We start from the raw sequence: 22,360 nt of genomic DNA, 5'->3' as shown, positions 1-22,360 counted from the left end.
ACATAGACATCACTTGAACGTGGGACTATAACAGAAGTGAAATGTACTAGGCACACTGCACACATAAAATCGTAGTGTTACCTTCACTTGTAATGCTTCACCTTATTTAGTCACATCTACATAACTTTAAACTCTTTTTTTTCTTTTTTGTTTTGCAGATTACCTACCCAACGTCTTTTGGAGTCCAAATCACAATTTGTTTATAATACTGTTTTATTAAAGTTATTTTTCTAGTTGTTCAATATATTATCTTTAAGTTACGTTTACAGTTATTGATGTTTTATTAAAAGTTAATTTAAAAAACGATATACTTGTTTTTTTTTGGGGGGGGGGCGGTCCACAACAAAAATAATATTTATAATTTGAAGTACTATAGTAAGATGTTTGACAGTAGGGTTGAAAAGTACTGGCTGTACAATAAATTATATTTCTCTGGATGGACTACAACATAGAAAGGAAATCAAAGTAAAACAAAACAATGTGTACCACATTTACAAACCTCTTGCGACATTTTCGCTTGCAAACCTACCCCCCTACAAAATTAACTGTGTGGGCCACAATGACGCCCCTCAAACCACGAAAACGACCACCCCCTGGAGATTTGTATATTATGTGAGGGAGGTTGGGTGGCCCACCCCCTGATGCCCTGGAGTCCGCCACGCCCAGACCCGGTTCCTGCAGTGTCCTGTGGGGAAACAGCCATTACAACGCGGTCATAAACACGCGTGAAAGTCACCATAAATTAATTAGCACGCATATGGCTTTACCATGCCTGCTTTCACAACTACTATACATTTACCACGCATGATAAAGGCATAAGCACGGTAAGGGCTTTGTGGTGACGGTCACGCGTTGTAATGGCTGTGCCTTACGTGCTTAAAATTAGTTTTTAGGTATGCGTGTGACCAACTCTGATAAGATCGGAGGCCAAGGACAAACACCGTGGTGTCTGTGGCAGGAAATCTCATGGATCACAGAGAAGATAGGCGGAGGGTAAATTGAAAGTAGCGGGTATAATAAAAATAACTTAGTAAAACTACTAAAATGGCAGAGGACGGAGTATGTAATTAAAGTTCGGCGCCTCGGCAATACATTTCAAATAAATATAGATATAATATGATTATTAATATATTACAAAAGTGTAGCAGCGGATGAGGCACACGACCCGGCAAAAGAAAGCGGAAAATGTAGTACCTGAAATGAGGAGAGGTTTGCTTGGCGAACTGGAAGAAAAACAAAGAAGCGTGGGCTTGGAAACAAGGCTGCGCATGCGTAGAGAGTACAACTGGTGCAGAAAAAAATCCGGAAAGTTTTACATACTATCATAGAAATATAGCTTTTTGTTTGAGCCCCAAAGCCCCCACGGTCCCAGCCGGCTCCTCGCGTCCTTCAGGAGCCAGCATTGCTTTTCGTCACCCCGGGCACAGCAGAAGGCGGCACTGTAGGCACCCCGGGACACTGCAGAAGCCGGCCCTGAAAGGTGGTGGTCCCCAGGGCCATCAAAGGCTCCAGGAAAGGGACTGCGCGGCCCCCCTCCCAACATTCAAAAGCCCCGAAGGGTGGTAGTCCCTGTGGCTGGGTGGTCCGTCCCCCCTATTTTCTATAATAGAGCCCCGGGGAGGTGGAGGTCCCCGGGGCGTGTGTGGGGGGCTTGAAACCTCCCCCACAGGGTTTTTTTTTAAATGAAAAAAAGCCCCACGGACTGGCGGTCCCCAGGGCTCCGAGGAGGCCATGAGCCCCCGCATACATATAGTTACAGCCCCCGGGGGATGGCGATCCCTGGGGCAGAGGGACCCCTCTGAGCCCCACATTATGAAAAAAAAATTGCCCCCGATATTTCGTGAAGATTCGTCCACCGGCGCCAAAGTTATTCCAAATAGAATGTTGTGGATTTCCTATGGAAACAAGGTCCTAACTATAACCACCTACTGGTGACCGCTAGTAGGTAATATATATATATATATATATATATATATATTACCTACTGGCGGTCGCCAGTAGGTAGTTATAGTTAGGATTTTTTTCAATGTTAAATCTCAAAATTCTATTTGGAATAACTTTGGCACCGGTTGACGAATCTGCCTGAAAATTTCCTGAAAATGGCCTCGTCGAGCTCCGGTTCTTCCTTGAAAGTTTGGGGGGGATACGTCAAGCGGGGGCCGAGATACAAGGGGGGTCCCAAAACGCGTTTTCCCCATGTTACTTTTCATAGGGCGGTCGATTTCACTTTTAGCTCGAACGGCTGAATGGATTTCCATCAAACTTGGCAAAATTGTAGGGACTGGTAGCCCGATGTGCCTTTGCTATGTCTCAAGATATGTGCTCCAGTGGATTTTGAGTAATTTAGGTTCAAAAAAATATATATATCTATAGGCGCTCTCCGGTGCGCGCACGGGAGTGCGCTCCTGGCGCGACACGCGACTTGTGCGCAGAAAGCTGATTGGCTCTTGGGTGTCTGTAAACATTCTAAACAGTCTGGAGCGGCCGCCATCTTGTGTCTCGGTAAAATCGAGACACAAGGGGTTTGAAAAAAAAAGGGGCAAATGACCATAAGGGGGAAGAGTAGACCCCCTCTGACCCCCTAGGTTTGATGTGGGGCTAAAATAGGGTCCTGCGGGGCATTAAATATATTTTTTTTTTCCGTTTTGCGCGGGGGAAGCGCATGGTACGCGCACCGGGAAGCGAAGCACGGGGAAAATCCAGGACCATATTTATGAAGGCCTTGCGCTGCCAGTTTTGCGCCGCCTGTGCGTCAATTTTTGTGACGCACCAGCGGTGTAAAAAAATGTGCATTGTTACGCTATATTTAAAAAGTGACGCATCTATCTAGATGCGTCACTTTTTAAATATAGTGCAACGAGGCACATTTTTTTACACTGCTGGTGCGATGCGTCACTTTTCTGTGCGCACTCCTTATGACATTCCAGATGTGTCATATTTAATGTATGACGAATCATGTTGCAAGGAGTTACAGATACGTCAGTATTTCTGACATATCTGTAAACATGAAAGTGACGCGAGGCAGGCGCAAGATTTTGACGCAACAGCATCCTAAAAGTGACGCAGAGAAATCTCATAGATTTCAGTACGTCGTTATTACCAAGCTTTTTGCGGGGGAATGCCCCCTCTGCATACATTATACCTGACGCAGATATAATGTGGAGCAGAGTTTTAAAAAGTGACCCATGTACCTAGATGCGTCACTTTTTAAAAATAGCGTCAGGTATAATGCATGCAGAGGGGGTGTTCCCCCGCAAAAAGCTTGGTAATAACGACGCAGTGAAATCTTTGAGATTTCACTGCGTCACTTTTAGGATGCTGTTGCGTCAAAATCTTGCGCCTGCTTCACAGCAGACCTTTCACATGGTGCTTTTTCCATGTGAAAGGACACATTACTGGAGTTGCGTCACTTTTGTGACGCACTCCAGCAATGCGTTACTTGGAATGTCATAAGGAGTGCGCACAGAAAAGTGACGCATCGCACCAGTGGTGTAAAAAAATGCGCCTCGTTGCGCTATATTTAAAAAGTGACGCATCTAGGTAGATGGGTCACTTTTTAAAATCCTGCGCCACATTATATCTGCGTCAGGTATAATGCATGCAGAGGGGGTGTTCCCCCGCAAAAAGCTTTGTAATAGCGACGCAGTGAAATCTTTGAGATTTCAGTGCGTCACTTTTAGGATGCTGTTGCGTCCAAATCTTGCGCCTGCTTCACAGCAGACCTTTCACATGGGGCTTTTTCCATGTGAAAGGACACATTACTGGAGTTGCGTCACTTTTGTGACGCACTCCAGCAATGCGTTACTTTTTGTGTTTACAGATACGTCAGAAATACTGACATATCTGTAACTCCTTGCGAATTGATTAGTCATATATTAAATATGACATATCTGGAATGTCATAAGGAGTGCGTCCAGAAAAGTGACGCATCGCTGTTTTCACGTAGCGATGCGTCACTTTTCAGAAATGAGGCCTCAAGTTTATTCACTGTGTCACCTCTACGACCCTTTCTTGCGTCAATACATCCCTTTTGCATACATTACACCTGAGGTAGGAATAATGTGGCACAGGGGTTTACAAAGGGATGTATTTACCAAGAAACGCCACTTTGTAAATATGAATAAATAAGGTGCATTTTTTATTGGAATGTTGTGTTACAAAAAGTGATGCTTTGGTGGCGTTAAAGTGACGCATGGCTTCATAAATGAAGCCTTCTACCTTCAACTCCAGCAATGCATCTTTTCTTATCCTTCAACACTCCTGTTCTTTTTCAACATTTTCATTGAATATCAACATTCCCCATATTCACTCTTCTTCTCATAACTTTCTTTTCTGACACTCACCTTCTTTCATTCCTCCTACTTCACTTCTTTTTTCCTCTCATACCTTTCTGTTCTTTCTTACTCATTCTCCTTTCAATTATCAATGCACTATATTTCACTTACTCTTCTTTTTTTAAGAATATAGCTCTTTGATGAGAATTGGAGGTAGTTCTGAAAAGAACTTTTGGTTTTCTTCTTTTAACTGAACAGGAACAAAAACAGGGAATGGAAACTGCTCAACAGGAGCAAAAAGAAAACAAAAAAAATTAGGGATGGGAAGGGCAGCGATGGTTCTCCAATGCTCGAACCATGAGCTGGACACTTTGCTCCCCATAGGTGAGGAGTTGATTGCAGTATCTGCATCTGAGGACACCATGGTTAAAAGCAGGTTGTATGTTTGGCACCTGCTCCTGCGATTGCCCTCTCCCAGAAGAAGTTGCTCCTCCGGTTGATGTAGAGGCCCCATCTCTGGGAACCTCTTGTGCCAGAGCCCTGACACTTTCCCGGGCAAAATTCTGGGGGTGCCTCCTCTCCACATGTCGGATCATCGTAAAGTTCCCAAAAGAGTACTTTTTTTTGGGGTCACCCCGTGACAGGACCTGTTTGCAGATCCTGCACTCCACTTTTGGTGCATTCACCTTCTTCTGGTCAGCTGGAATCTTAAAAAATTTCCATATGAAATGTTCCTTCACCTTTGGGGTAGGAGGCTCTTCATTGATGAACTCAGGTTCATCCTCACTGCTGGATTCTCTGGCAGCCATGGTAAATCACAAAAGATCCAGGTGCAAAAAACAGGTCTTTCAGTCACAAAAGTGAAAGAAGAAGTGAAGGAAATGGGTGGGGATTTCATTCATTGTAAAAAAAACTGTTAGCAACCAATGAAAAGTGTTATTTTAGGGTCACATGACCCGACGCGTTTACGCTGCACGCTCCGGAGCACTTCCGGGTGCGTTTACGCAGCGCGATCGTAGGCGCTTCCGGGGGGCAAACGTGGCGCGATCGAAGGCGCTTCTGGGTGCTTTTACGCGGCGCAAACGTAGGCGCTTCCGAGGGCACTTACGTTGCGCGCCGAAGTGACGTCATCAAACTTTTACAGAAATGCATAATCATTTTCCTTATAAAAAAAACTGATTTTATTTGTATGGTACGAAATGTTTTGCATTATTATTAACTTTTCATTCATATTTTTTTTCACGAACGACAGTAGCGCTCTGGGTGCGCTGTCAGGAGAGCTCACCGGAAAGCTTACCGGAGAGCTTAGCTGAAAGCTTCCCTGAGCGCGCACCCAGAGCGCAAAAAAAAAAAATTATATAAAAAAAAATGAATACTTACAAAAAAACAGCAAATTGTAAAAAAAAAAAAAAATGGTTAGAAACTTGATATAGAAAGGAATTAGCATTTAAAAAACCTATGAAATTCACTGAAAAAAACATAGGTTTCACACCAGTTATAGTTAGGAAATAGCATTTAAAAAACCTATTAAATTCACTAAAAAAACCATAGGTTTCACACCAGTTATAGTTAGCTGGAAATTTTACTGATATAAAACCATTGAAATTCCCACGTTATAGTTAGTCGGACTCACTATAACTTGCGCGTGCAATGCACTGCTGATGACATCACTGATGACACCATCCTTGTAACACAGTGACAGACCTCCTTTCACTGTAAAGTAACCTTTGAAACACATATTCATATTTACCATGTCATGAGTGATGTAATATGTGATGTCATCAGCAGTGCATTGCACGCGCAAGTTATAGTGAGTCCGACTAACTATAACGTGGGAATTTCAATGGTTTTATATCAGTAAAATTTCCAGCTAACTATAACTGGTGTGAAACCTATGGTTTTTTCAGTGAATTTAATAGGTTTTTTAAATGCTATTTCCTAACTATAACTGGTGTGAAACCTATGGTTTTTTCAGTGAATATATATATATATATATATATATATATATATATATATATATATATATATATATATATATATATATATATATATATATATATATATATATATATATATATGCAGTCCTCACAAAGTTTGGCGCTCTCTCAGAATGGCTACAGTGCAGAGTAATCCCTCTATTGCAGAAGAGCATAGAGGAGACGGGGTTAGCCATCTCGACCTTGATCCCACACTGTGACATAAATACTGGTAGATATTGTCAACAAAGAAAGCGGATTCGTCGTGTTTAGTGTGGCCGACATACACAGGAAATCCACTGCTGGCAATAGTATATTACATGCCAGCAGTGGTCATCCCAAACACGTCATCATGAGTATCCCTCTTGGCGAATTGTTGCGTTTAAAGAGAATCTGTAACACTCAGGAGAAGTTTGAGGAGGGAGCTGGTGCGATGTTGGCTAGATTACAGGCTAGAGGATACAGCAAAACCTGTCTAGCTAATGCATTGCAAAAGAGTCAAGAAAGATCTAGAGACTCCTTATTGGCACCTAAACCCCCTGACAATGATGCCATGTCAGATACCACCAGGCTAATAACTACGTACAGTAGACAGCACCACAAGATCAAATCCATAATTAATAAACACTGGGCAGTCTTAAAAACTGATGGTGTCTTACGAGATATGACTCCCGATAGACCTGTGATCACATTCAGGCGTGCATTCAGTATGCGCAGCAAGCTAGTAAAATCTAGCCCTGAATTATCCACAGTCACTCAATGGTTTGGAGGTAAAGGCTTCCACAAATGTTCCTCATGTCGAGCATGTAAATTTGGACAGAACATCACCCATTACCGCACTCCGTTTTCTGATACTGAATTTCCAATTCGCGGCAATTACAACTGCCGCACGGAGTTTGCGGTTTACGTCCAAACATGCACCTGCGGTCTACGCTATGTGGGCAGTACCGGCGCACAGGTGCATGCTAGAATACTGCAGCACCTTCGTGCCATTGTTAATCACGACGGGGCGTACCCGGTGGCACGCCATTTCAACAGCAGGCACAACAGGGATCTGTCGTGTCTTACTAACTATGTCATCGATGCTGTTGCTCCATTGAGGCGTGGCGGCGACCGTGACAAATTATTACGCTGATTGGAAACGCAGTATATTATTAAGCTCGACAGCAAACAACCCAATGGGTTAAACGCGACAGAGGACATGCACAATTTTTTGTAGGAGTGTTGATCCAGCTTACACACTCTGTATTCAGTATACATACAATACATCATGGTTCTGTTATGCTATCTAAGCTAAAATGATGAATCACACATGTCTTGTAATATATGAAATTCACATTCAAGCACCTGTTTTATGGATTCTGTAGTCCTATTTCCGATTCTAAGCCATCTGTTCAGGTTTCTGGGCAGCGCAGTCTTTTAAATAATTATTGGGAATTAATTTCTTTAGGTGGTTTTTTTGCACTGTGAATTCACTTAAGCACTTTTTTGATATATATAACCTTTTTTGTAAATAGTCCTCAATATTTATGTCATACAAAATTTGAAATGTATAAATTTTAAATAAGTATACAGGACTGTAGCTCGAAACCGTGGTTTTTACACTGAGGTGCTTTTTTTGGGTGATATATTTTCTTCTTTTCACAAAGTCCTGCCAAGTTGTGTAGCAATTTACAACGGTACTGCTATTATTTTTAACACCAAAACATTCTTTGTTTTATGTTTATATTTTGTGAATGGTCTAGTTCTGTTTTGTCAATTAATTGAGAGTTGAATTATGCATTCATGCATATCACTTTAGCTATTTTGCGATGCACAGTATTATTATTGCATTCATGCAGTTATGAGACATTCACATTTTTAGAGTATTTGTACAGTAATAAACATGGATTGTCAGTGATTTTGACAAAATCGATACTAAGCATTTATTAACAAGTTGTTTGGTTATTTTGATTTAAGAATAGATCAAAGACATAGCTAATATATGTACTGTGGCTTTAAATTGCTTAAACCTAGCAGCAGGTAGAACCATGTGACCCACGTGTGGTAGGTGTGGCCCTATAGGTTGGGTCAGAACTGCATAGATAAAAGAAATCTCCGAACTTAAATGTGGTGTGTGAACAAGAGTACGCTAGTACTCGAAACGTTGCATTTTTGAAAGGCATTTAAAATAAACAACATCTTGACCGGATAACGTGGGGTCTGCCTCTTCTTTCGCCGCTGCGTGTGGAGGTTTGAAGATCGTGTGGATATATATATATATATATATATATCCACACGATCTTCAAACCTCCACACGCAGCGGCGAAAGAAGAGGCAGACCCCACGTTATCCGGTATATATATGCAGTCCTCACAAAGTTTGGCGCTCTCTCAGAATGGCTACAGTGCAGAGTAATCCCTCTATTGAAGAAAAACATGGAGGAGACGAGGTCAGCCATCTCGACCTTGATCCCACACTGTGACATAAATACTGGTAGATATTGTCAACAAAGAAAGCGGATTCGTCGTGTTTAGTGTGGCCGACATTTTGAAGAGAGCATTACAGAATAGTATGTAGAAGGCAAAACAATAGGTTTTCAATACCTTACATACCAAACAATTAATCATACAGTTTAAAACAAATAATTGGCTAAAACATGTAGACTTATGCATGAAAAGATGCCTACAAGGGTTCTGAGTGCAATCTTGAATGGTCATGAGACAACTGAATATAAGGTGGCCTGAGTCCAGAAATTGATAATTAGTAACACAGGTAATAATTGATAAGGAGGTCCCTGGGTACAGTGTGATAAATCACAAACAAGGAGGCTACATACAAAAGAAAATAGTATACCCCAAATGACCGCATAGCTCACAGTTGATCATGTCATATCAAAACAAATATGGATTGCCAAATCCAGCCCCAGTGTACAATGAGGGTTAGTACGAGAGCTGACTTCCTAAAATATGATATGGTCCCAGGAAACACTTCATTCACCCTAAAATATATGAAAAACAACATACCAAACATAGTGAAAATCTTATCTGTAGTGTAGCTCCATCAAGCAAGTGACAAGGAAGAAATGGGTAGGGGACACACTTCATCGCTCGCTGAACGAAATCCCATCCCTTTCATGACAGAATTAAACTATATATCAAATCAGAACCATAAAAAAGATAATCGAGCAGGAAAGTCTTAAAATGACATCAAATGTGATAACATCTCAGTCATCATCAAAGTGTACCCTGAGCTCTTCTAAGTTCCAGCCATCTTGTCCTTTTGTCTCCCTGTCAATAATATGTCTAGATTCCATTTCTGCGTAAAGCAAAGGTTCTATTTCTGCCTCTCACATTCATGAGCGATTTTTAGGGCTCACGCCTGCGTTGCAGTGCGCAGCAGTGCCTGCGCAGCAAGAGTCCTTTTGTCTGGGGTTCTGAAAACTGCTCACACGCTTGTGCTTGTGAGCAGGCTTTCGCCACCTGCCATTGGCTTTAGTGTTTTTTATATGAAAATAGGGCATGCAATTGGGGAAAGGCGGGTGCATGTCCGGCCTTTGCTCCTCCCATTCCCACCGGTTGCTAGCACGTGCAGCAGCGCACGTGCAGCAGCGCGCGTTCGTCTCGCTGCCGCGCTCCCCTTACCTCGTCCCTCTGTGGGGCGCGAGCACCACAGTTTTTTTATTTTCTTCAATATTTCTCTTATAATTTTTAGGGGATATGACTGTTGCCCTAAGTTGACGTGCAGACCGGGAACTTTTCAAGGCATAACAAACAGTGGTCTAGTAGTCGAGAGCGGTCATGTTAGATCTGAATTATCTGCTTCCTTCTGAGGCGGTTCCAAGAAGCACACGTTATTTAAGAATTGGCAGAAAAAAAAGAATTACGCAGAGGCTTGGTGTCCCAAGTTAAGGCATGCCAGCTTATGTTTTTTTCAATTTTTTAAAGCGCAGACTTGGCAAGGGCATTGGTGCGCTTTACATGATGAGCACACCGGTTGCATTACACAAGGTAATTTAATGTATGCTTTTGTTTTAGACATGGGGGAGGTTTAAATGATTAGGGTAGTGTCGCTGTGTGTTGAACCGGCTCCGCAGTTCCAAAGTTGGCATCTCTAATGCCACATCCTCGGACTGGAATTACCGGTTAGCTAACAGGTGATGCTGCAGGTTGGGTTCAGAGACAATGGCAGAGCTGCCTTTATAGACCTCACCCACTGCCCTAAAAGGACTGTACTGTAGGTCAGCGTTAGGGTGCAATGGCTGAGCCGTGCATGCTTTGGTAAGGTTTGAGAGAGCCCGCTTTTCAGTGTGCACTTTGCCCCGTACGTGCTTAATGATGCCGGGCGAGTTCTCTCCTTTGAACTGATGCGTCGTTTGAGGGCCGAGCCCCAGACTGGGATGGGGTCAGCAGGGATAGCAAGCCCCTGCTGACTGAAGGAAGACGGACGGAGCCAGGGCTTGTCAGGCCCATCAATCACGTCATTTTAAGAGAAAGCTTTGGGAGGTGGGCTGGATGGGCCTAGCGGTTATTAAACACTCTGCCCGTCCGCCGATCCTGCTGAGCTGGTCGCCGTCCGCCGGGCAGAGCCTGCTCTTAAAGCTCTCATCAGTCAGAGCTGAAGCACCTGTGAGCCCGATCGATAGATAGTATATCAATCCCCTCACGATGTCGGTGCGGGGCGAGCGCTGAGGTAACGTGTAGACTCTTCCGCGACTGAGCGCGGGAAGGAGGTTTGTGGCGACAGGACCGGTGTTTACCTCACGCTTATGTGAAGTCATGAATAGGGTTCGCCTGTCACGGTCTTTCAATCCAAGTGGTGTTTCACACTCTTCCTTGTTTAGTTTGTGGTGATGTGTTACAGGTATTGTGTGCTGGGCATGTTTAAGGGTCGGTACTGTTTACCATTCTTATTTGGCCCATATTCGCACATCACCTTTTATTTTCATAATACATAAAACACTACACTCTATAGGTCTCCATTACTAAAAAATCGAGCTATTAGTGTTGCACTATTATTTGATAAGCCAAAAATTTTTACTTTTACTAATGCGAGACCTATTGCATTGCAAATGCTTGTTCTATATTGAAATTAGGGCTCCCTGATTTCCGTTTTTACAGATTCTCACAGATAAATGCAGACAGAAATCATTGTTTCTTGTCTGTATTTATTTTTAAATTCGAAAAATACAGATAATTTGGCTTCTTCAGAGTGACCCTCCATGTTGTGAATAATGAATTTCCGGCTAATGGCTGTACATATTGGCAGCATGGGGAGCAATAAAGGTGAGTGAGATTTGCTTAAATTACTGCATATCTCAACATGTATTGTGTTATTATGCACATTTATACTAATGGGTTTATTATTTTTGGTTGTGTAATGTGCTAAAACCTAACAAGTCTCAAAGTATGAGTGCACATTTATCTGGTAAATAAATGCAGAAATATGCACGTTATTGCCTCATTTGTTCACTAAGCAAAAAATATATATGGATGAATACTAATAAGATGGCCAAAAAATAAATATAGATAAATGCTAACGGCAATGTTAAAAGAATAAATACCATAAAATTGGGAGCCCTAATTGAACTACATTAACACGTTCTGATCACTAAAATGTGCTTCTTTGAAGTGTACGGTCATAGGATAGTGGGTATCTTTGTTGTCTATGGCATTTAAGTGTTTAGGGATACACTTTTTAGCTTGGTGCATGCTCCTGTCCACATATCTTTTGTTACACAGGCATTCCAAGATGTACACTACATAATCAGAACTACAAGTAAAAAAAACGGTAATAGGCTTGGCAGCCCTCCTAAAAGGAATTGGGTATTCTTTCTTGCTTGTACTTTTTTTGCATGCTTTACATTTATCGCAATGAAAGAAATCCCTCAAATTACTTAAACGGCCTTGATTGGTAATATCACATAAAGAGCAGTGCACCAAAAAAAAAGTCTTTTCAGTCTCTTTGCATTTCCTTTCAATCCTTTATTTATCAAATCCAAATGAAATTTCGCTAAACAACAGCCAACGCGTTTCGTTCTATTTGGCATCAAGCCTTCTGTAAGAAGTTGTCTTTTCAGAGGCCAAGCAAATAAAACAAATGTTCTTAAGACAGTAGTCAAGAATATCCATAAGCCGTTCTGTATGAGAAAGAAAATGTATGGGTTTAGCTCTGAGACAATGTCTGCATGCCTGGATGCCATTCTGATGATCAATACAAGTGTATAATTAGTAGATATCCATAGTTATCTTTAGTATGTAAAGATGTAACTTGAAAGCCTTCCAGGGTAAAGCAAGTTGATTTATTGAAGGCAACATCTGTACAAACACTTCACAGCTTACCAGACAAACCAACTGAAAGAAACAGAATCTCATAATCAACATGCTAGAATACTCCCAGGTATTCTAGAAGGGAAAGGAAAAAAAGGGAACACACAGAAAGGCTTCATAATAACTGAGTGCCATGTTGAGAAGAGTGTTAATGTACAACACATCTTCCTCCTTACATAAATAAAAATGGAAAAAACACAAAAGAAAAGAGAAAGATTCCCATGATGCTGCACCCACTGGAACTTCAGGTCCCACTGCAGAGCCCACATATGCCACCTAGCATGATCGACCAGCGGGATGAAGGAGGCCATGAGGTCCAGCAGCCTCAGGGTCATCCGGGCCGAAACCCGGGATAGAGGCTGAAAGATCGAAATTATAGCCCGAACATCACGGACTCGCTGTTAAGGAGAATAAATCTGAAAGTACGTTGTGTCCAGAACTGCTCTGATGAAGAGGAGCTTCTGAGAGGGAATCAGGTGCAATTTCAGCACATTGAAGGAGAACCCCAGCGAATGTAGGAGGGCAGCTGTAGTCTGGAGGTGGGAGACAACTGCCCGAGCCTGCCTTTAACAGCCAGCCGTCCAGATAAGGGCTGACTGAACCCCCGATCTGCACAAGGGAGTTGCGACCGCCGCCATCACTTTCGTGAACACCCGAGGGGCGCTGGTAAGGCCAAAGGGGAGCACCGTAAACTGAAAATGCTCGTGGCCTACCGTGAACCGCAGGTAACGCCGGTGTGCCGGCAGTACGTGGATGTGAAAATAAGCGTCCAGCGCTACCATCCAGTCTCCAGGGTCAAGAGCAGCCAAGACCTGAGTGAGCATCAACATCTTGAACTTCTCCTTCTGGAGGCAGCGGTTGACGTTCCTAAGATTCAAGCTAGGACGCAGGCCCTTGTCCTTCTTGGGTACCAGAAAGTAGTGGGAATAACAACCACAACCTACCTCTGGGGCAGGAATGCGCTTAATGGCTCCTTTGGCCATGAGAGCTGAACATTTCTGTTGGAGAAGGCCCAGGTGATCCTCCGAAATGCAGTGGTATTGAGATGGTATGGCTGGAGGGGTAGCCTCGAAGTGGAGGGAGTAGCCCCAGCAGACTATTTGCAAACCCACCTGTCCGACGTGATGGTGCGCCAGTGGTGGAGGTGATGGCAGATCCTGCCGCCCACTGCCATTGGATGGGCCTGAAAGGTCAGACTAGGAGGGTGTTGAGGCTGCTGCAGAGGAGGGGGGTGGTGGACTGGCCTGCCCACTGGCCCCCTGAACTACGGCGGTGGTTTCCACGTCCCCGGCCACCGAAAGGTTGGGAAACTTGCTGCTGCCTGTGGCTCTGGGCGGGACATAGTGAGGCACCCCTTCCATAGCCACAAAGGGCTGAAAAGCAGACTGCGCTGGGCGGCTGTAGAGGCCCATGGTCTTGGCTGTAGCCCTGAGCTCTAGAGCGTTGTCTTCTTTGTCGCCAAAAAGGTGACAGCCATCAAAGGGCATGTCCATGAGGGTGTTCTGGACATCCCCTGAATAGCCAGCCGATCTCATCCAGGCGTAGTGACAAAGGGCTACAGACGTGGAAATTGTCCTGCCTAGAGAGTCGGCGGTATCCAGCCCACAACGGATGGTAAACTTCGCTGCATCCCTCCCGGCGGCGACAGCCTTGGAGAGCACTGTCCGGGCTTCTTCCGGACACTGAGGCAGCACCTGCGCAACCGTGTCCCACACAGAGTGGGAATCATGGCCCAATAGACATACAGTGTTTACCGACGGCAGTCCCAAGCAGGCGGAAGATAAAATCTTCTTCCCAAGATGATATAGCTTCTTGAATTCCCATTTCCGGCGGAGGGATAGGGAATGCGCTCTTGGAAGTGGTGGCTTGGACCACCAAGCTGTTTCGGGTGGGGTGCTGGGAGAGGAAAGTGGGGTTGCCCAGAGCCGGGTGGTAGTGTTGGGCAATCATCCTATCCACGGGAGCCCCTGTGTTGGGCCTGGACCATGTGCCCAAAATGATGTTGGTAGGGCCTCATTAAACAGCAGCAGGGGCTCCGAAGAGCTCACAGCCGGCTGAAGCACCTCTGTCAGGAGGTTAGCCCTGACCACCACCATAGGAAGCTCGAGGTTGGGAGCCTTGGCCACCCTACGCACACCACTGTGTATGAGACAACATGCCAAGGTCAGGGGAGGTGTCAAGACCACTGGCATCCCACAGTTCCTCTCTCCAGTCCTGGTCAGATCCTAGCTGATCAGTTAAAGGGTCACCTGACCCCTCCCAGTCCTTCTCCTCATCCTCAGATTGCCACTCTGGCTGAAAAGGGAGCCCAGGAGTAAACTGGGGCACACAATCCCTGCTCGGCGCCGGATCCGGCATCGAGTGACGCTGGTCCGGCTCCAGGTCCACAATGGGATGGAGGCCGGGATCGACGCCGGCCGGGGACATGACAGGCGTCGGTTGCGCTCCCGCAAAGCCTTCGGTGCCATGGACCGGCAGTCGGAGCACGACTTGGGGTTGTGGTCATGCTCCAGGCAAAAGAGGCACACGTGGTGCGGATCCATAACCAACATCAGTCGGCTACAGGAACCGCATGCCTTGAATCAGGGCATCCCTCGTGCACCAGGAGGCGTAGACTCAAGAAAGACTTTGACAAAAGTCGCTAAAAAAGTGACTGGAGGTTCCGCTCTCTCCGGATCTGCGCCGGCTGGCGCGGAAAAAGAAAAAACTGACATCAGTGTGCTAGGGCGGTATCTAAGTAGGTACCGCAACGTCAACCCGGCAACCACGTCGCCAATGACTGAGGCGGAGCCGACCAACGCCACCTACCAATACGCAGACGCATCTCCCATTCACATCGCAGAAGGGCACAGAAAACCTTCAGCAGAGCACAGAATACAACACATCAGTGATGCGGGAGAGGACCACCACACCGTCAACACCAACACCCTACAACAGCCCATGAATATCTCACGCAAACCCCCACCAGGACCCGGCCAGCCAAGCTACTCAGGGGGGAACACCGAGCCTGCAACAGACCGCACAGCAGGAGGCATCTGCAAACACAGCTGGCTCAGGACACTTCACCCACCCGCATATGGCACCCCAATGCCATGTGTCAGCACGCCAAAAGGAGGTGGACCAACAGGTGTGGGTGGGGGCCGAACCCATGGAATGCAAACCAGGACACATACGTGTGTGCCTATCTCCCTTCAGGGCCAACCCACACCCCACTAAGGAGACCCACACTGCCATAGAGACACATGCAGATGCATATTCACAGTACAGAACCGCGCCCAGGGGTGCTCAAATAGCAGACACACACCCATGTTGCCTCTGCGTACGACGGCCCTGGCCACTCCCCTTACAAATTGAGTGGGTGACGTCAAAGCTATATGTCCAAGCTCCAACCCGCTGCCTGCGGTGACATGTCTGCATCCGATGTACACAGCACAATGTAATGTCGTAGGGCTCAGGGCCACCATGTATACAACAAGACTACAGGGACATGCAGATATCATGTTGAACGACTACAGGCACATGCACCCGGGCCCCTTTATTGGCAGGGCCACATGTACAGTGATGCCTGTGCTGGATGTGTGTGCGGTGAGTGTAAACCATTCCGCACAGAATGTCTGGTGCTGGCAACCACTTGAACATTGGATACTAGTGCAACGGAAACAGAAAACACATGCATAACAGAGTCAACTGCTGAGCAACAAGGAGTAAACAGGAGAAAGTCCAGAGGACAGCCAACATGCAAACAGAAGTGTCCGTGAGTTGCAGTGCACTGGGTTTGGGCCACTAGAGATGAGCGCACTCGTGAAGAAAAAGTCTCGGATTGTGTCCCTTCGATATATATTCCTGATGCAGATGCAGTGGGGTGTGTGAGACCTGCATCATCTCCCCCATTAACGTCTCTGGGCCCACACACTGTTTGAGGTGACATAGCTGCACAACCGCTCCACAGCACAAAACACAATCAGCAACGGACAATCGCCTGCGGTGAAGTGAGTCATTGGCACTGGAGTGCTGAGCAGGGTACCAGATCGATGATGGTATCCATGACAGGTCTGAGCAACTCCATAAGTCTGTCAGGACCACCATTTTGACTCTGGCAGATGGCGCTTGCAGGTGGTCCTTGGGGTGGCGGCGTGTGCCTCCTGCGGTAATGCGACTTCCGGGCCGGTCTGGACTCGCTTTGGTGTGTGAGACCTGGTGGGACGCATTTGGGCCCGGAGGCTGCATACAGCGCAAGGCCACAGAGAAATGGCGTTGATGACCCTAAGGCATATGCTTCAGGGGCCATCCAATGTCCCCATAGAAGGGGTCCCAGACCTGACCAGCACAGAGTTAGTGGCCCTGGATGCACTGCGGCCGGCACAGGCACCCAGCCACAGGACAGTGACTTTGGGTGCAGTCAGATGTGCCATGCGACCTGAGTGGGTCACCTTCGATGTCCGAGGTGTATGTTGCGGCAGACAGTGAAAGGTGTCTTCCAGGGCATGATGCCGAAAGGTTTGATTTTATCGGGAAGCAGCAAATGGAGGAGTGGAATGCGACAGCCTCGTTGCCACCACCAATTCAGTATCAACTACATGAGGATGAAAACTGCCCCCTAGTCCATAGGCTCAGACACCAGCAAAGTTCGGCCAGAGAGTGTTCATGAATGTCGGGGAACAGGTTTTAAAGTCTTTATTTCGATGATAAAATCATAAAAGACAGAGTTTAAAAACATTTCAGGTCATATTAACCACTAAACAGTGAGTGGAAAAAAGAAAAACATTAACCATGTTATTAAGTTACACTAGAATCACAGCAAAAACTAGTAATTACTAGTAACCCTACCAAGTTCCGAAGGAATTTACACTGAGTTTTGTAAAGACTTGAGAGGTCCATAAATCCCCATAAATAAGCGCCATAAAGTATGGCGCCATTTATTTTAGTATCATAAATTTTCATAACGGGGATAACCCGTTTTGTTATAGATCTCTTCTGCTCACGCAAAAGACAACCGGTGAGTTGAGCAAATTTTAGCTGTTGAGCCGCGATTTGCTCTTTCCATAGCAAACGGCGGTCCAAAGTGACCCCTAAATAAGTCATGGTTTCAACTTGTTCCAAGTTGACCCCACTCATTTTTACATTACTACGGACAATGTTATTCCTAGTTAGAACCATGAACTTGGTTTTACCCACGTTTACCTGGAGATCAAGTTCAAGTTCAAAGCTTTATTTCGATAAACATGTGTTATCATAAAAGCACATAGACAAGATAAAAACAAGAGACCATAATTCATTGGTCACTACAATTTACAGAGTTAATAACAGTAAAAAAACATCCATATTACAATAAATAGATTAAGAAGCATATTAAACAGTAGAAGCTTTGTAAAGGTAAAGATTAAAAATCATTAGTTAAAAAGTGATTACATCACAAAGATTTTGCTCTTATTACCCAGGCCCAGCTCAGGAATTTAGCAACCCCACAGACTAGGCGTGTGCTGGTGTCAGTTTTAAATATTCTCAAGGCTGCGGAATGACTCCTGGTGCCGAGCAATAGACATGTGGGTTTTAGCCATCTCTGCCTAGGCTTTACATATGCCGGACACACAAAAAAGACATGGGCAATAGTTTCAATTACACCACTACAGGTAGGGCACTCAGACGAGGTTTGATACGGGGGCTTCCATTTACTGGTGTAATCATGTAGAGGTAAGTTTCCCAGCCTGAACTGGATGAACAAAGATCTATCCCTTGGTTTTACGATAAAGTCCAGGTAGGGCTCCCAACGAGGCTCGATTTTGTGCTGTTTAAACTCCTCAGTCAGCCTACCCTGGTTGGGGTCCCTTAGATCTTGCTCATCCACCCAGTTCCAGTAGACTCGCTTGAGTTCAAGCTTGGGTACGGAAGCTCCTCGCTCCCATCCAGTTGACAAGCCAACGTCACTCAGAAGCTTCTTAATGTTATGGATCCAACTAACTTTATGGGAACCATTAAGGTTCATAACCTCTAGCAAACCATCAAGATATTTGGGGAGCTCGGGTGTCCGCCATAACCTGGCCCAATATAAAAGAGGTCGAAGCCTAGCTAAATCCCGGATAGGGCGGCGTCCCAAATCACTCAATAGTGGTTTGATAGGGGTACCCAGCGGGAGGGATGCTAGCTCTCTAAAAAACTTGTTTTCAGAGGTAGTAAGTGCACTGATACATTCAAAGCCCCACAGCTCGGCACCATAAAGTGCGCTGCCCACAGCCTTTGCAGCATATATATCAAGGGCCGGGGCGATAGGCTTAGAGATGGACATGCGGTGTTCCCGCCCCAGAACACCGATCACCCTTTTGTGGTTCAAAAGCATTTTATCGATATGGGGCTGCCACTTCAGATTGTGAGAGATTCTGATTCCCAAATATTCGAATTCTTTTATGCGCTCCAGAGGTTCTCCATCAAGGTATAGGGTGGACCTGGAGGACTTACTTGGGTTGAAATAGAGGAGCTTAGTTTTGGTGGTGTTAATGACTAAGCCTCTAAGTTTACAGAACAGGCTGAAGCGATTCAACAGTTTCTGCAGGCCCACAGGAGTTTTTGAAACCAGCAAGGTGTCGTCTGCGAAAAGTAAGGTGGGCACTTTATCGCCTGCTAGGACCGGGGCATCTGCATCAACTTCAAGTAAGAAAGAGACGACACCGTTTACAAACAAAGAAAAGAGTGTTGGAGCCAACAGGGATCCTATCGGTTTTTTGCCCTTGAGAGCCCCATCTAATACGGGCATAGGTGCCTTCATGCATGCGTATCAGAAGGTTTAGTATTGGAAGCGGGATCCCCATCTCCTCCAGTATAGTCCACAATCGGTCTCGTGGGACCAGGTCAAAGGCGGTCTTCAAGTCAATAAATGCCAAATAAAGACCGCCTTTACAGATAGTGACCACCTTCCAGTGTAGTAAGAGCAATCTGAAGGCTTGATCAATTGTACTGGTACATGCCCTGAAGCCAGCCTGGTAGGGGGAAATGATTTTATTTTCCTCTGCCCACGAGAGGATCCTTTCAAGGAGAACCCTGCCAACCAACTTCTGTCCCGCGTCTATCAGACTAATTGGACGGTAGTTGGCAGGGTTCTCCCTAGGGCCCTTCTTATAAATTGGAATCACCTCAGTCGCCTTCCAGGAACAAGGGACTGGAGACCCTGCCATCAATGCATTTATAAATAAGGTGAAATAGGTTGCCCATCCTTCGGGATTGGCTTTGAATAGGTCACCAGGCACTCCGTCCTGTCCGGGGGCTTTGGCAGAAACTATTTTGGCTATTGCAGCGAGAACCTCTTTCCTATTGACTATGGTTGACATGAGCTGACCGGAACCATCAACCGAGACACCGCTCAAATGCCCGGAGGCTCCGGGCAGGTCACTCCCTCCATATAGCCTAAAAAAGTGTTCAAACCATTCTCTATCCGTGATATGGTTTGGAATTTGGTTCGAGCTGCACCCAGATGAATTTCTGACTAATGACCAAAACAATTCGGAATCCCTATTTTTACTTGCGTCTCTAAGATTTTCCCAATGGGACTCTTCCCAAGCCCTTTTAGCGGCTACAATTGCCTTTCTGTAGTGCAATCTTGCCGAACGCACAGATACTGCGTTAGAGGATTTAATGGCAGAGATTAAGTCAGTTTTCCTCCTCCTGCAATTACTATCAAACCAACTCTGTGGGGGCTTAATACTTGCCGGGGTCTTTTTTGAAGGGACCATAAACAACTTGCCAATGTGGTTCATAGTGGCAGTGTAAACGTTTTCTATCTCTGCCGACCCTTCCTCCTTATCACAGACTACAGATAGCCTCAATAACTGCTCCGCAAGGATTCCGTCCAGCTGGTGCAATTTGGAATCGTCCAGGCAGAACTTTGGCCATTTTAGAAATCTATTACAGTTCGAAGGGATGTGTTCTTTTGTTAGTAAATTCCTGTCTTTTGAGGGCACGCGCTCCTTTGTATCCCATGGGTTTAACAATGTGAGGGACAAAGGATTGTGGTCACTCTCAACCGAAGGGATAATGACCATATCCACTACGGACTTCCAGTTTCTCCTGTCGATCATTATGTAGTCAATCCTGCTCTCGCACAATACTCTATTATAAGTGTTAGCACCGTGGGTGTCAGAGCTAGTGCGGCCGTTAACGGCCCGTAAGCCTGTTTCTATCATTAAGCTGTTTAGTTGGATGACTACGGGAGAACACCTTCTCACAGGCTTGAGAGTTAAGGACGGAACGCCCCAATGTGCGTCATCCTCATGTGTTCCCAAAATATCCTCTGCTGCCATCGGTTCGAATGAACAGTTAAAATCTCCAGCTACCTACCTGGAGATAATTTTTCACACAAAACTCCTCAAAACAGTTCAAGGCCCGCTGTAGGCCTATCCGTGTCTTGGTTAGGAGTAGGGTGTCGTCGGCGAAGATAAGCATGGGGAATTTTGTCCCTGCCAATGATGGGGCAGAGAAAAATTTAACTACCTGATCAATAAAGAGCAGGAAAAGAGTGGGCGCAAGGACGCACCCCTGGTGAACACCACGTGTGACCGGGAAGGAATCTGTGTATTGTCCTTGGCCTCCCCACCTTACCCTCGCGTAGTTGTCTTCATGCATTCTTATGATTAACTCGAGTAGTTCTCCTGGTAACCCAAGGTCCCTCAATACCTGCCACAGTTTGCCCCTAGGCACTAAATCGAAGGCTGACTTCAGGTCTATAAATGCGGCAAAGATTGTACCACCGCCTAGCATAACCACCTTCAAGAAAATCATACAAAATCGGAACACCTGGTCGATGGTGCTCGTCCCAGATCTAAAGCCTGCCTGCGTGGGTGACAATATATTTTCTGATTCTATCCAACCTTGCACTCTAGCCAAGATCATTTGAGCAATGACCTTTTGGAGGCAGTCAATTAAACTAATCGGGCGATAATTGCCCGGATTAGACCTGTCTCCTTTTTTATATATTGGGAGGATCTCAGCCCCCTTCCATGATTTGGGGATACATGCTCCTTTTGCTATGGCGTTTGCTATGTTGGTTATGTATGGCACCCAAAGATCTGTATTTGCTTTGAACAGATCCGCAGGTATTTGGTCCAACCCCGGTGCTTTCCCCCGCTGAATCAAACCAAGGGCAGACTCCGCCTCAATGTTAGTAAAGGTCAGTTTTTCTCCACATGTGGGCGTTATGTACAGCTTATCCAGCATAGGGGGGGGGATCAGTGCCCGCCATACTAAATTGGGACGAATACTGTTTTATCCAGGCTTCCGGGGACGCATGATTGGTTGGGGTATGGGAATCGACGTCCTTCCCCCATTTTACAATGTCCCAGAATTTAGTCTGGTTATTCATCTTGGAGGCATCCAAGAGATCGGCCCAGCAACCATCCTCCCACTCCCTTTTGGCTTCCCACTGAACTCTTTTGTACCGTGTCCTAGCCTCTTTTACAGCACACATATTTCTAGATTTGACTTTGTCAACCAAATTACTGTGAGCCTCCCTACATTCTTTGTTATACCACTTTTCCCGAATAGCATGTGGACGTACTGCACCCTTCAGACATGGTTTGGAGAGGAGAAACTTGATCTTATCAAAACAGTATTCATGCAGGTTCATGATGGTGTTAGGTTCTAAGGTACCCCTCCCAGTATCCTCTGGCAGCTTTTTTTTTAGTGCATTCATAACCACATTCTCAATATTAGTCTGTAAGGTTTCGTCTCCTGATATGTTTGACCATTTCAACCTCCTGCGATCGTTAGATAGGATTACAACCGCTTGCCCCAGGGGATCTGGGTCTTCCGGTCTTAC

The sequence above is a fragment of the Lissotriton vulgaris genome, chromosome 4_1, assembly GCF_964263255.1.
Source record: "Lissotriton vulgaris chromosome 4_1, aLisVul1.2, whole genome shotgun sequence".
Lineage (NCBI taxonomy): Eukaryota > Metazoa > Chordata > Amphibia > Caudata > Salamandridae > Lissotriton > Lissotriton vulgaris.
Note: the sequence above shows the minus strand (reverse complement) of the source record.